Below are 13,784 nucleotides of genomic sequence, written 5' to 3' on the forward strand. Positions count from 1 at the left end.
AACCACACACACAAAAATCCACTTTTTTTTTTTTTTTTTTCTCCAAAATCTGATCACCGAGGATTCCCGAGTTACAACTGTCCGCATCCTCCTGACCTCCAAAGGTCGCCCTGGGCCTCCTCCGCCTCCCTCCAGCCCGGCACCGTCCCCGGGCCCCCCTGGCTGCGCGGCGGGCAGGGAGGCGGTAGCGGGGCAGGGCTGGGGCGGTGCCGGGGCGGTACCGGGGCGGTGCCGGTGCCGGGGCGGGCCCGTGGCCCGGCGGGCGGCCGGAGGGGGCGGCACGGGCTGCGGCTGCCTCCCGCCGGGGGCGCGGAGCGGGGCGGCCGCGGGGAGCTCCCACCGCACCGCACCGCACCCAGCGCACCCAGCCGGCGAGGGAGCGAGGCGCGGAGGTAACGGCGCTGTCGATCCGCGCGGTCCTCGGGCGCTGCGCGGCGCTGCCCCGGCCAAACTTTTGGGGCCGCTCAGCCCCGGCCCGGCCTCGCGGGGTCCCCCCCTCAGCGCCCCCCGGGGCTCCCGGCGCGGCCCCGCGGCCCGACAAGGGCATCGCCGGCGGGGCTGCCCCTGCCGCGCTGCCGGGAAGGCGCCCGCACCCTGCGGCCGCTCCGCTCGCGTTCCGGGGCCGGCTCCCGGCTCGGCGGCGCTGAGCGGCGGGGGCACGGCGGGGCGAGGGGGCGCTCGGTGCCTGCTGCTCGAGCCGGGGGGGGGGAGGTCGTGGTGTTCCCCGGGCTGGATGTTGCACAAAACCGTGGAAATGAGTTTGTTTGGTTCCAAAATATGTGTGTGTGTGTGTATCCGTAGTACAAAAATGGGCAAACCGTGGAAATGAGTTTGTCTGGTACCTATATATGTATATATGCGTGTATATCCATAACACGAAAATGGGCAAACCGTGGAAATGAGTTTGTCTGGTACCTATATATGTGTGTGTATGTATATATATGTCCATAACATGCAAAACCGAGCAAAAAAACATGAAAATGAGTTTGTTTGGTACCTATATACGTGTGTGTGTGTATATATATCCATAACACACACAAAAATGAGCAAACCATGAAAATGAGTTTGTTTGGTACATATATATATATATATATATGTACATATATATATATGTACATATATATATATATGTATACATATCTCCATAACACACAAAACCATGCAAACCACAAAAACGAGTTTGTGCAGTACCAAAATGTATTTATACACGTATACCCATAACACTGCACAGTGAAATGAGTCCGTGCACTATTCAATTCTGCCCGTCTGCCCCCCAAGCAGGCTGTGGGTGCGGTAGCGGGGCAGCAGGAGCCCCGCTGTGCCTGGTGCCCGGTGGAAGCCAGCGCCCAGCGGCCTCGGTGAGGGCGTGAGGCTGCGCGCCCGTGGGGCAGCTCTGGTAGGAGAGGGACTGTCCCAGGAGTGCAACATCTATAAACACTTTTCTGATTGGTTTAAAAATTTAGACACAGGAAGCGGATGGTATCTAATAACAGACAAGTGGAGACACTGTTGTCATGGAAACTGAGAAGACTTCCCCCCCCCCCCTCCGTTTATTTAAAAAAAAAAAAAAGTCTGCATATCATCAGAAATGCCTGCAGAACGTGTTGGCTTCTGGTGCCTTTCCCACAGCATCTGTTGAAACCTGAGAACGTGCCTGTCAAACCAAGGTCACTCGCAGTAAAACTGCACCGCCTCCACGGCTCCTCTCCTGCTCTGCTGTCCTCCCGGCCGGCCTGGGCTCCCACCGGAGGACGAGCGGAGGCTGGGGAGGCAGCGGGTGCTGGCCTCACTCCTCCATCCTGCGGTGCCTCTCGGGACTCGGGAGGGATGGCTGGGGCTGGTGGGGTCTGCCTTTGTTCCTCCTCTACACAAAACTATACTTGAGCAAAGTGGTGTGAACTTGAGTGTTGAGGCCTCAACCCCAGCCTCACCCGGGGAAAAAATGGGAGTCAAATGGGTGTGGGAAGCGTTGTGTGATGTTTTTTAATAAAAGTCACCGCTTGGTTGTAGAGTGCTGTTTGGGGATGAAACCAGAGAGAGAACACAATGTACTTCATTATTGATGAATGCAACGTGAGAAAACAGGGCTGAAGTTTTACTTTGCCGGACTACTGAAAGTTTGTTGGGTGTGAGAGGAGAGTGGTTTTGCTCTTAGAGCAGCAGAGAAGGGTTTGTCAGGGAACTTGCAAGAAGGGCTTCAATGCTTTTACTTATTTTCTTGGGTAGCAGATGTTGATCTCAGATGTTTTTGACGGAGAGACATGTTTGAGAACTGAGTATCCACTGAGTTTTCTTGAAGCATTTAATTTTCTTGCCCTCTAATCATCATTTTGCAGTGACCAAGCTGAGAGAAGCACCGAGCATGTCACCGCTGTGCTGGTTGCCACTTAGGAGCCTTCAGGGACTGCTGCCACCTTTGGTGTCCCTTGGCTTGCATGTCCCACTCTTTGCATTGCCACTTCTTGAGAGTGCCAGCGGTAGCTGTTCAGACCAGATGGTGCGGGGCTGAGCCCCCAGATGCAGGCAAGGGGCTCAGCACCCTCCCCTTGCACCATGCACATGGTGCTGGCAGTCGTGTGTTGCCTCTCGTCCCGCTCACCTCTCATCATCCAGGTGCTGCATCCAGTTGTTTTGGATTGCAAGCGGAGAAAGTTTGGCTTCGGAGCGAAAGTGTGCTTGCTTCTAGAAAAGAATTTCCTGTTGTCGGGAGCACCCTTATCTGCAGGAAGGTTTGCCGGCAGGAAGCGTGTCGGTTACTTGTTTTTACAAAGCGAAGGAAACGGACTGGATTAGGTACTTTCTAGATTTACCCTTCGTGGTCCTTGGGGTCTCAGCTGCCGTGTTTGTCTCTGGTGGTTTTGGTTTGTAAAAGTTTTGTGATGCCAGCTGTTCCCGAGTGAGATGCAAGAAGTAAAATTCTTGTGTTGTCCTGCCTCTTTTTCCTGCTGTTGTTTAACACAAACAAACAGAATAAACCACGAAGCTCTTTGGGCCGCATTTTCAAATCTATGCAATTTGCACCTTATGCCTTTTGAGCCTAATTAATGATTTGAATATTCGGTGTGGATACTCAACAGATGTTTGTTTTTTTTTTCCCTTAAAAAGAAAGATCAGAAGTACACCAATTTTACTAGTAGGAACACTCCTTACGCTTCCAAACTGCTTTTCATCCTGGATCATAAATCACCTCACCGAAGTCCATTTCTTTGACATCCACAGAAATTCAATGAGCGTAGGAAACCGAAAGGTAGCTTTTCACATGGGCAGCCCAACGTTACGGGGCAGGGCTGGCAGTCAAATTAATTGCCCCTAGATTAGCTGTTGCTAATGGATTAAAACTATGAAAATCAGCTGCCTTTCACAAGTGTGCTGAGGCTGGTGTGCCCATATGGAACGCGTGGATTTGGGGCTGAGAATTTCGACGGTGGCCCCAGAAATGCCAGTCCATGCTGGTCCCGTCCAACTTGATGTGGCTCGCAAGATGAGATGTGGCTGTGGGTGAAGGTCCAGGCGAATGGCAGGGGCTGAGGTTTGGTTCATTGTGTTCCTGCAGGCTGGGAGATTCAGAGAAGTAAACAGTATTTCTCAGCTGTCAGCTCACAACAGAGTATTTATGGCGTTAGACTGAACTTTCGTAGAGGTTTTTGAGGGGGGAAGCATGGAACAGTTGCATAAACTTGTAAGAGACTGCTTGGCTCGCTTGACGTAGTGATTTTTGGCATAGGGACTGTCCTGGAACTAGGAGTCGTTGCTGGCAGAAGAGGCAGCCAGGGCTGAGGGCTCTCCAGAAGCCGAAACTGGGCTGGAATGGGACCGTCCTGGCTGATACTGGAATTTGCCAGTTCGTGACTTGAGACGTAACGCAGCACAGCATGGCTTTGGCCACAGTTCTGAAATATGTCTGATGAAACCGCGCTTGGCTTGTTACCTGCTCTCACAGCCAAGCCAAAGTCAAACTGCAGCAGAAATCATAATAAAAAAGGAATCCAACAAAACAGCGTTTTGTTTAAATGTAAAAATTATGGCTGTGCTTTTTTCAGAAGTGATCAGCTGATTCTGGGAAACCAGCGTGGAGCTCTGGAAGGAGAGACAGTGTTCAGAGAGTGGCTCTTCTGTGGGCCTTGGAAGTCCTCCTCCACTTGTGGTGCCAGAAGTCCAGCTGTCAGGGGGGGCCAGGGCAGCTCAGACCCTTCCTCCCTTCCCTGCCAGCTTCAGGTGCCTTTGTCAGTGTTGAGACTTCTGCTTCGGGCTGAAGTTAGTTGTCTAGCCTGAGGTCGGCACCTTTGGCAGCCCATGAAGGAGCGAGGCTGCCTGTGGGTGGGCATAAAGCAGCGGGATAGCCCTGCTCTGGAGGGGCCTGCTGATTGGTATGGGCAATGGATAAAGCTTGCTGAGTCTTTTTAGTGGTTAAAGTTGTGTTGGTCTGCCCTGGTGTTAGCCCAGCTGCTGATGAACACTTTCTTGCTGACGGTCAGGTTTTCTTCACTTCTGTGTCCTGCCGTGGTGGAGACACCGTAGTGCTCAAGGATGGTCTCTAACAGGGGTTGCTGCTCTCTTGTATCTATTTTTTATTTTTTCCTGAGCAAAAGGCTCACTTTCTATGAGTGTTTGTGATCAGGTAGTGGGAACAGTTCCCTGAGCTTCAACCAGGATGCTTGGTGAGCAGCAGTAGGCTGGTAAGCCCTGGCAAGCCTGTTAGGGACGGATGATGGCCGGGTCTTTGGGATGTATTTGCACCTCATCTGCTTTGTAAGTAAGAGGCAACAATAGCTTTTTTTCCTTCCCACCATCCCCAAATTACCTCACAAAATGTCTGATGTGTGTTTTGCCGTGTGGGCCCTGGGATTCCCCATGGTGGGAATGCATCTGGTGTGGTGTGGCCCCCTGCCTCCTTGACGTGGGTGATCTGTTGTACCACAAAGTGCTAAATGGGTGGAAAGCACACCTGTAGCACTTTGGTTTAATTGGTGAAAAGGGATATTGGCAAGCTGCATTTTTCTAGTCCTTTACTGGTATGGTGCTTCAGTTTGTCTCAGGGAAGACCGGAGGTGATGGTGCTTTCGGCCTTCAGCAACTCTCTACAGCAACCTCCTTCAGCCTGACTTTGACAAGTGCAGCTATGCTTCTCCTGGGCTGCTCTAGAAAAGGTCGCTTTCCTGGCATCTTCCCTGTGCCAGCACCTCTGTCTCTATCACACTGAACAGCCTCTCAAAGCTTGCTCTTGTTTCCTCTCAAATTATACACAGCCACTACTAATCAAAGGAGGAGGCCGGTCTCCATAGCCCTCTTGAGATTTTACAGCAATCATAATTTGCTTTATTCTGTCTGTCATTCCTGAGAGGAGTTTGGCCCAGATGTGGGTGAAAGCATCGTCCTGTGCTCTTTCAGACTTCTCCCTAAAACTTGCCTATTCCCCGATCTCTGCAGGAACTGGACAGGCTGGGGGTGAAACTTCAGCCCCTTGTCCTGGATGATATTTTGTCGCTTGTTCTTGTTATCTTGCTGCCTGTAGTTGGGTGGCCTCTTTGCTAGAGCTGGGCTTTCTGACCATGGCTCTGTGCTTCTGGTCTGGTTTCTCCCTTGGGCTTGGTAGAGAGGCCGCCCTTTCCCAGATGAAGCCAGTGCTCGGCACAGCGGACACATGCTGGTGCCCAGGCCTGAGCCTTCCTGCAGCTCCTGCACGGCACCACTCCCCATGGTGGGACCCTCAAGGCAGCTGTGTGGTGGCTGCCCAGGCTTGCTCTGAGCAGGAGAAGAGGTGTGAGAGGGGTCACTGAAGATGGGAGAGAGCTGAAGTTTAACCCAGAACTGGGTTAAATCTCACTGTACCCCCAAATCCATCTTTTTTTATCTGGGTCTTACAGTAGATCATTTGCAGCAGCTGCCAATAAATATGCTAATTTTAACAGCAGATTTTCTAAAGCTTTTTGTTGTTGTTGTTGTTGGAGGTAGAGAAAGGGATCCAAATGTTTTGATCCTATTTTTATCATTATCTTCACTGGGTTTTTCTCACTCTGCGCTTTGCTGAGAGGAACAAAATTTTAATAATTCACTAATACACTTTCACTTCATTAACATTTCATCATTCTGGCATTGTGCATGAGGCGAACTCTCTTGTATTCTCATTAAGGCCCTGATCTTGCCTCTGTAGTCTCACATCCCTCCAGGTGTATAAAAGCCCAAACACAGGTACTATTCTGACTTTTGGAAAGTTTGCTTGTTTGTTTTCTTAATAGATTTTAAACTAAACAAAGTATGCAAGTTGTTTATTTGTTTGTTTTGTTCCCCACAAAATGAAGGCCTACATACAAAGATAATGATGTTTAGGTGGAGCTGCTGGGTACCAAGCCTCCAGCCATTGCAGAACTCACTGGTGTGGCCTGGGGAATGTAAAAACATTGGGCCTTGCTGTGGTATCATCCGCATCATTTGACACAGTGTTGTGTATGGTTTAAGTGAGATTTATACTGATATTAAAATGCTCATGAAAATTCTGGGTACCTTCACTGGGACAGCACAGTGTTTGATAAGGAGAGGACACAAATAACTCTTTACACATCATCTCATAATCACAAACAGGTGTTGAAGCATGTCAGTTTGCAGGTGCATGCCTGTGTTGTGTTAGACAGTTGCTTTTTAAATGTGCCCAAATCTGAAATTGGCTGTTGAGCTCTGTGGCAACGTTCCCCCCACCCTCCCCTTTTTTTTTTCTTTAGCATAAAATAAACCTCTGAATCAGTGCCTCATTTATTACTGATGATTAAATACTGTTAGCACACCAATGTGCCAGGGGAGGTTTGGATTGGAAATCAGGAGGAATTTCTTCATGGAGAGGCTGGTCAAGCATTGGAATGGGCCGCCCAGGGAGGTGGTGGGGTCCCCATCTCTGGAGGTATTCAAGAAACATGTCACTAAGGGTTTAGTGATGGGGTTTGGTAGGTCAGGTGAATGATTGGACGATGATCTGGATGGTGTTTTTTGACCTGGGTGATTCTGTGATTCTGCATTATGGCAGGCATATTCAGAAGGCAGAAGCTCAGCATAGCTGGAGGGTGGGCTGTGCATAGGTACGGGAGGCTCGAGAGTGGCAAGAAAACTTCTGAGTTGTGGGTGGTGGAGAGTGAAGGGCCGGTTAGGAGCTTCAGGAGGCTGTGTGTGTCAGAGAGTGTGGCTGTTGGGGACCAGGGAATGAGAGAGCACTGTTTTAAACACAGGAGGCGCTGAGGGGCCTGGCTGAGGGTTTTCATTTGTCCAACAGTATATTTACTTACAGAAGCAGCAGGGCAGAAACTCATCTCTTATAAATTGGTACGATGCTGTTGAGGTGAGTGGGATTACTTGGGTTTACAGCCACTGAAGGTCTGTGCAGAGGTGTCACAAGAAGAGGGAGGACATGAAGCAGGGGGAGCTGGAATGCCTTGTAGGCCTGAGCAACAGCGAGGGGGGAGTTGGTTCAGACCGTGAAGGGAGGCGGGCTGGCGGCAGGTCCAGTGCTGCTATATCAGGTCTGATCTGATGGCGAGACGCCCAGCCAAGAGCTGTCAGCAGGGCAGGCTGAGAGATGGGCTTGGCTGGAGCCGAGTCAGCAACAGAAAGCACCTTTCTCATTGGCACAGCAGTGGCTGGTGTGGGAGTGAGCAACATCACCCACAGGGTGAGGAGAGGGGAAAAGTACGGCCAAGGCTGCAGCATGAGCCAGGGGAGAGGATGCAGAGGTGCAGAGGAGCAGCAAGATCAGGATGAGGAGGGCCAGAAAATGGCATCTCGCAGAGCCAAGGCAGGGCAAAACGCCAGCCTGGGTGGAAGAGCAGAACAAACTTAACAAACTGCATGTGGAGTTGAGAAGAGAAAGGGAATGACCCTGACTTCTTTAGAGGCATGAGCTGTGAACTATCTCCACTACATTTAGTAAACTTTGAAAAGCTGAGCTGTAAAGAAACTATGTTGTAACTGCTGTGTTATACACTGAAAATGTGTGTGTATATATATATATATATATACACTTTCCTGTCTCCTGCTGTTGCAGTGTAGTGTGCCATGTGCCAAGGAGGGTAGCAGTGGCTGTGAGGCATGCTCAAGGTCTCGTAGGCCTTGGGACTCCTCCGTGTTGTCTTCTTGAGGGAACCACGATCTGCTTTTGGCAGTTTTGTGACTGAAAATGGTTTCACCACATCTTTGTTTTGTCTACCTTCAGCTTGCTTTCACGTCTGAGCTTTCCTTCATCTAATTCACTGCTCTGGAAGTCAGCTCGTTCTTTGCAGAGAGCTTTCTGGCTCCCTGTGCTGGGCCACCCCATCTTTTGTGTAATTTCAGTGTGTGAACTGTGAAATGGCTTTTGGGGGCCTAACTCCGCTTACACTTTCCCAGATGAGATCATGTTAATATATTTTGCCATGGAGTAACTGTCCTCAAGGAGGAGGAAAATGCAGAGTGAAAAAATGAGATTTGTAGGAATTAGGCACGTGTGCTATGTTGGTCACCCTTCTTCACAAACAGGTCTTTGCTGGCGTGAGAGCAGACTGTTTGTAACCAGTCCTAGAGCACACTGCAGGGACCTGAAATAGCGGGAAAGAAAAGAAAAATAAAAGAACAAAATGCAGTGTATTTGAAAGTCCTTTCACTTTTCACAGTGCAGGTTGCCATTACTGATGGGTGGCGACATACCTGTTTTCCCTCCATTACTTTTGTGGCACCCCTTTTTGGTACCTCAGAAACAGCCTGGGTTGGAAAGTCAGTCTCTTTACCAAAATACATGGATTTATTTATTTCCTAGTTATATATAGTTATATCTAAAGCATGCCTTGCTGTAGTCATGTTTCCTGACTCCCAAATGTTGTCTTGGTCCCCCCGGCTGAGGCTGCCCGCTAAAATGAGAAAGATAACCTTGCTTACTGGTGGGGTGCTTTCCTGGGGTTTCTCCTTGTTGCCCCAGCACCGCGGTCGCAGGATTTGAGGTATGGAGTTGGTTGTGGTGGTGTACGTGTGGCTGCAGAGCCAGTGTGGAGCCAAGGAGCTCCTGCCTGCCCCTGGTCCCATGCAGCTTCCCTGATGAATGAGAAAAGGGCCAAATACAGTCATATAGGCCTTGAACCCCTCACCAGGGGTTTCAGTGTAGTATTTTCAATGTAGGCTTTTTTACTTTTTTCACAGAAAGACAGTATTATCTTCCATCGAGGGGCTCCATGACAAGGCCATTACTATGCTGGTGATAATAGTATCGCTGTTTCCCACTTGCCCAGTTCCACGGGAGCGTTATGTCCCAGGCTGGTAGACTCTGCCTGCTCCCTGTGCTGGTTGTGCTCAGCGTGTGCAAGCCAGCCTGCCTTCTCACTTTTTCAGCATAAATTCCCTTCCACCCAAATGGGGATGCCTGTTGACGGTGTGATGTGGGCAGTTCAGGACTTATTTTGAAATCCAGAGCTTTTTTTCCCCCCCGCCCCTCATAGTAGTTTTCATCTGAATTTGTTTGTGGTCATGCTTTCTGCTTTTAGTCTGGGGGTAAGAGCTGGGACCACAGAACGGCAGAGATCCCAATCCTGAGCATAGCGGGAAAAAAGGTGCTCTTCCTTATCCTAAAAACCAGAAGCCTGAATAACGTATTTGGAGCAAAAATTACTCCAGTATAGAAGTCTCCACACCAATATAATTATTTGCCTTGCTTTAATGTTTCACTCGCTTTAAGTTCCCATTGCCTGCCAGTAACATATGAACATGGGGGAACTTTGGAGGGTACGCACATGATTATTGGCATTTCTTCAGCAGCTGCTACTAGCCTGCCTACGTTCAGCAGATTTTATGCTGTCAAAAACAGTTACAGCACATGAATGAATGGCCAGGAAACCACATGAATATTGATTAATATAGACAGAAACTGGCCTCCCACCTCTTGCTCAGACAAAGCAGCAATGACAAAAACGGCAGCAGGAGTCAGCCCATAGCATGTTTTATTTCAAAAGTAGAATTTTGTTTTGTGGAGACTCCCTGGGAATCAAGCTTTTCTGTCCAAACCCGAGGAAAAGGAGTTTCATCCGGGTGCCAAAAGGCGGTCTGCCACATCTGTAAGCAAGGAAGTGGCTCGACTTCTACAGGTGTTGAAGCCAGCAGTGTGGCACTTTGAAAAACCTAGCCAGCCTTTCCTCTGGTGCCAGCATGGGCACAACTGCTGGCAAAAAAATGAAGCTTGTCCCTTTCCATGCCAGAATCTACTCTCTCTGCTTGTCTTAGATGATTTCAGTGAAAATTTTGCCTGAACAAATAGCTCAGCATCTGATCAAGGTAGATGGTTAGTGTTTAAAGTCCACTTTTGGGTGTTTGTGGGAAGATCCTGTGGGATGCAGCAGCAGTTGCATCTGATTTTGTGAATGCAAAATTTGGTGCTCTGTTACTGATACAGTGATAATGGTTATTATTATACATTTTTTATTCCAGTCGTAGATAAACAGTATTAATATTGTGCTCTTCCCCAGAGATTCTCTCAGAATCCTCTGAAGCGTGTTCTCTGTTGATACATAAGGTGATTTATGCGAGCATCCTTGTGGCCAGTGCAAGTGGTGCACATGTGGCTTTTTTGGAGCTCCTAAGCCCCTGGACTCATCTCCACATCTGATGGCTACTGGAGTGAATGAAGATGGGTTGTCAACACACCTCTTTCTTGTCGTGATTAACCCTGATGTCTAATGACTGACCCCAGGTAGCAGCCTTTCACCCATGGCAGCATATTCACCGGTCTCTTGGCCACCTTGCTCTGTGGAATTGCAGGAAGGTTGTTGTCCTTATGTTCAAATTTAACAGTTAAGGAGTAGACAGACACACAGCAGGACAGCAGGATGATTGAAGGCCATTGTAATAGATAATAAAGCTAACCCTCTTCCCCAAAAATGCTCTAGTAGTAGCCTGAAGAACTGCTTTACCTGTGAGCTGCAGAAGGAAACATTACAGAAGTGCATGCAATGAGTTTATTACGATGCATTCATTATCACTGCTGATAGACACCCTTTATTGCTAAAGCAACTTTCTTCAAAACAGAAGCCCCGAAAAAGGTTCCTGTCCCTTTTCTATGTCGTTTAAAGTGATGCTGCTCTACTGAAGCTGGGGCCTAGAGAGCTGGGGAGAAGACCACTTATTTTTTTCCTAGAAAGCTTGAATGCAACGTTATTTTATTTCTCCACGTTAAAGTTAATAACACAGCAAGTGTATTTTGAAGTTAAGTATTTCTAGGATCTCTACATGTTAAATAACTGCAGGCAGACTTTATAGTCACTCTGTAGGGCCTCATGATATATCATTTTGAGCTACCTTCTATCTATTACGTTTTATCTGCCTGCAAAATCCATTTCTAATTCTGGCCATATCTCCTTTGCGATCACTTGCCAGAAATCTATTCCCAGGTTTCTCCTTATTTTAGTGAAATATCTCTGCTTCAGCACCTTTCCCAAGGTGGCTGATCTAATCATGGCACTATCAGTTATCGCTTCTCATTTCCTTTGCTAGCTCTGTCAAATGCAATGCACAGCCTAACAAAGTGACATTCAAATACTCCCAGTGACCAAAGCCATTTCCCTCTCTTTCACTCTGCACAATTGGAATTATGTGTGGCTTCTTCAGCACACGCTCTTCACTCCAGGAATGTGGCTTGTGAGGAACTGTGCAAAGTACAATGGGAGAAGACATAGAGAAGCCAGAATAGCTCCCTGTGTCTGCCACAGGTTGTAGTGACCGTCTGGGTAGTGAATCCCATGCCCATGACTGCTTTTGCCAAGCAGAGGAGAGCAGTGCTTCATTCCTGGTGAGAGAGCATCAGAGGAACAAAATGTTGTCACTTTGCTGTTCCTATCTGCATTTTTTGTGCCTCTATACATTTGTTTCTCTTTTAAATGTGATTATTGCTGTATGCAGAGGACAGTGTACACTGAGCAGGGTGCTTGTGTTTCTTTGGGAGAGAGCCACCTGGACAGTGGAATCCTCTGTTAGGGTTAAAAGCAATTTCTGTGGACACAGCTCCAGCAATAGCATCTTTTTTTCTGTCTCTCTTAGTTTGGGTGACAAACCTCTTAGCTTTATCTTAGATTGCTATCACAAACTAATACGTGGTTTAATAAGTGTGTGGCTGACTACTCTTCTGCTCTGGAAGATGAAGTTACCCGCCTGCATCCTCAGAACACCTCCCCTCTGTGCCATTGTGAGCTGGGCTTGCTGCAGCCCCATTACGCCAGGGCTGAACCCAAAATCTTGCTTTTTGTAAGGAAGTGGGGTCCAGCTCTGGCCAAGCTGCCTGTAGTCCCATCCAGGCTCTGGCAAGGTGTGCCTGGGCTGGGAGCTGACCGCAAGCAGCACGGCAGGACCTGGATTTCTTCAAAAGCACACAGCCTGTTTAATTTTTTTTTTGTTTCTTCCCACTGTGTGGATCAAATAAACCTGTCTTACAGTCTGTAGCACATCAACGCACATATTTCCCCTGTAGCTTGTTATAGGTTGCAGAATTGAGTTCATGCAAAAGGTGAGGGGGAAAATTACAAAAACGGGTTTTAAGCTGACAAAAAGAACCAGTCCAATTTCTTGCTGCTGGCCCCAGGTACAACAAAACCCAGGTGCTCTTTGTTTGGGTCCTTTGGCAGGTGTTTTGATATTTCAGCCCCCGTTCCTCCTACCACCTAGCTGGTGGCTGCAGGATGCGCTATGGGGCTCTGCCCCAGGGGGACTGCAGAGCCAGCTTCTGGGTGTTCTAAAGTGGTTGCTTCCAGTACAGCCACGTGGCAAGGACAGGGTCTAATGGCTAAAAAGCTGTTCGTTGCTGCGGTTTCTTTATTTTTTTTTTTCCTAGCTATTTCTTCACTGTAGGAAGGTAGAGAAATCTGCGATAAAATAATAATTAAATGCTGACAGTACTAAATTTCCACCCAGCGTGAGTTGGCAGCAGTTGCAAACCAAAACATTAGGTCATTAAAGAAAAAAAAAACTGATTAAATACCTCTGTATGCTTTTCTGATTAGCTATTCTTAAAAAGAACATGTGGCTATAATAGAAGGGTGTACTTGACAGCAGCAATTGCTTTTTTAGGGAAAGGTAAAATTCTCCAGTTTTAATGCATATATATATGTGTTTTCTTGCTGATCTCAATAGGCATTTACTTCTCCCTAATAATCCATTTTTAAAAAGCACCATGTAATCTCCCCACCATCAAATACGTGAAATACTCTCAATATTATGTTTCTGGAGAGAAGAGTTAGCAGTGACTACCATGCTCAGGGGTCACTGTGGTCTCTTTTTCCTGTTCTCTGGCTGGGCAGAGCTGACTTCTAGCTTCAGAGACCCACAGCCTTGGTGAACCTTGTTCTGGCACTGGTGGTGTTGAAGCACTGCAAGGCTCAGGGCTGGGCTGCACTGCATATACATGTAAATGGTATAAAATGGTAAAAATGGTCAGAAGGTGCATTTGTAGGTTAATCTTTTCACAGTCCTCTAGTGTATTTTGGCTCCAGTGTGTTCCATAATAGCGTTTCAGGGGCTGATACCTGTAGATCATGTATATCCTCTGTTCCCTCTGTATCCTCTATAAGGGATGCTGCAGGACCCAGCAAGGAGGGAGGATCTAGGGACAGTGGCATTGCAGGAGAGCTGTGGTCACTGCTGGCCCTGCAGGAAACTCGGGAGCAGGGCGAGGAGCTGGCCAGGGGCATTTTGAGTTGCAGTTTGGGGAGAGGAAGCCCCGAGGCACTGGATAACCACACCAGCAGCCTGGCTGGTGTCAACTGGGATGCCGGGCACCCCCTCTGCAAGTGCCAGGA

General features: G+C 48.4%; 1 protein-coding gene across 1 annotated transcript in view; it reads left to right on the forward strand.

Annotated features, from left to right (window-relative positions):
• The first annotated feature begins 360 nt into the window (after positions 1-360).
• FOXN3 (forkhead box N3) overlaps positions 361-13,784 on the forward strand; it is a 197,404-nt gene continuing 183,980 nt past the window's right edge. The window contains exon 1 of the mRNA XM_032188729.1: positions 361-392. The gene's annotated coding sequence lies outside the window, so the exon portion shown is untranslated. The remainder of the gene's footprint in view (positions 393-13,784) is intronic.

Source organism: Aythya fuligula, chromosome 5 (genome assembly GCF_009819795.1).
Source record: "Aythya fuligula isolate bAytFul2 chromosome 5, bAytFul2.pri, whole genome shotgun sequence".
NCBI lineage: Eukaryota > Metazoa > Chordata > Aves > Anseriformes > Anatidae > Aythya > Aythya fuligula.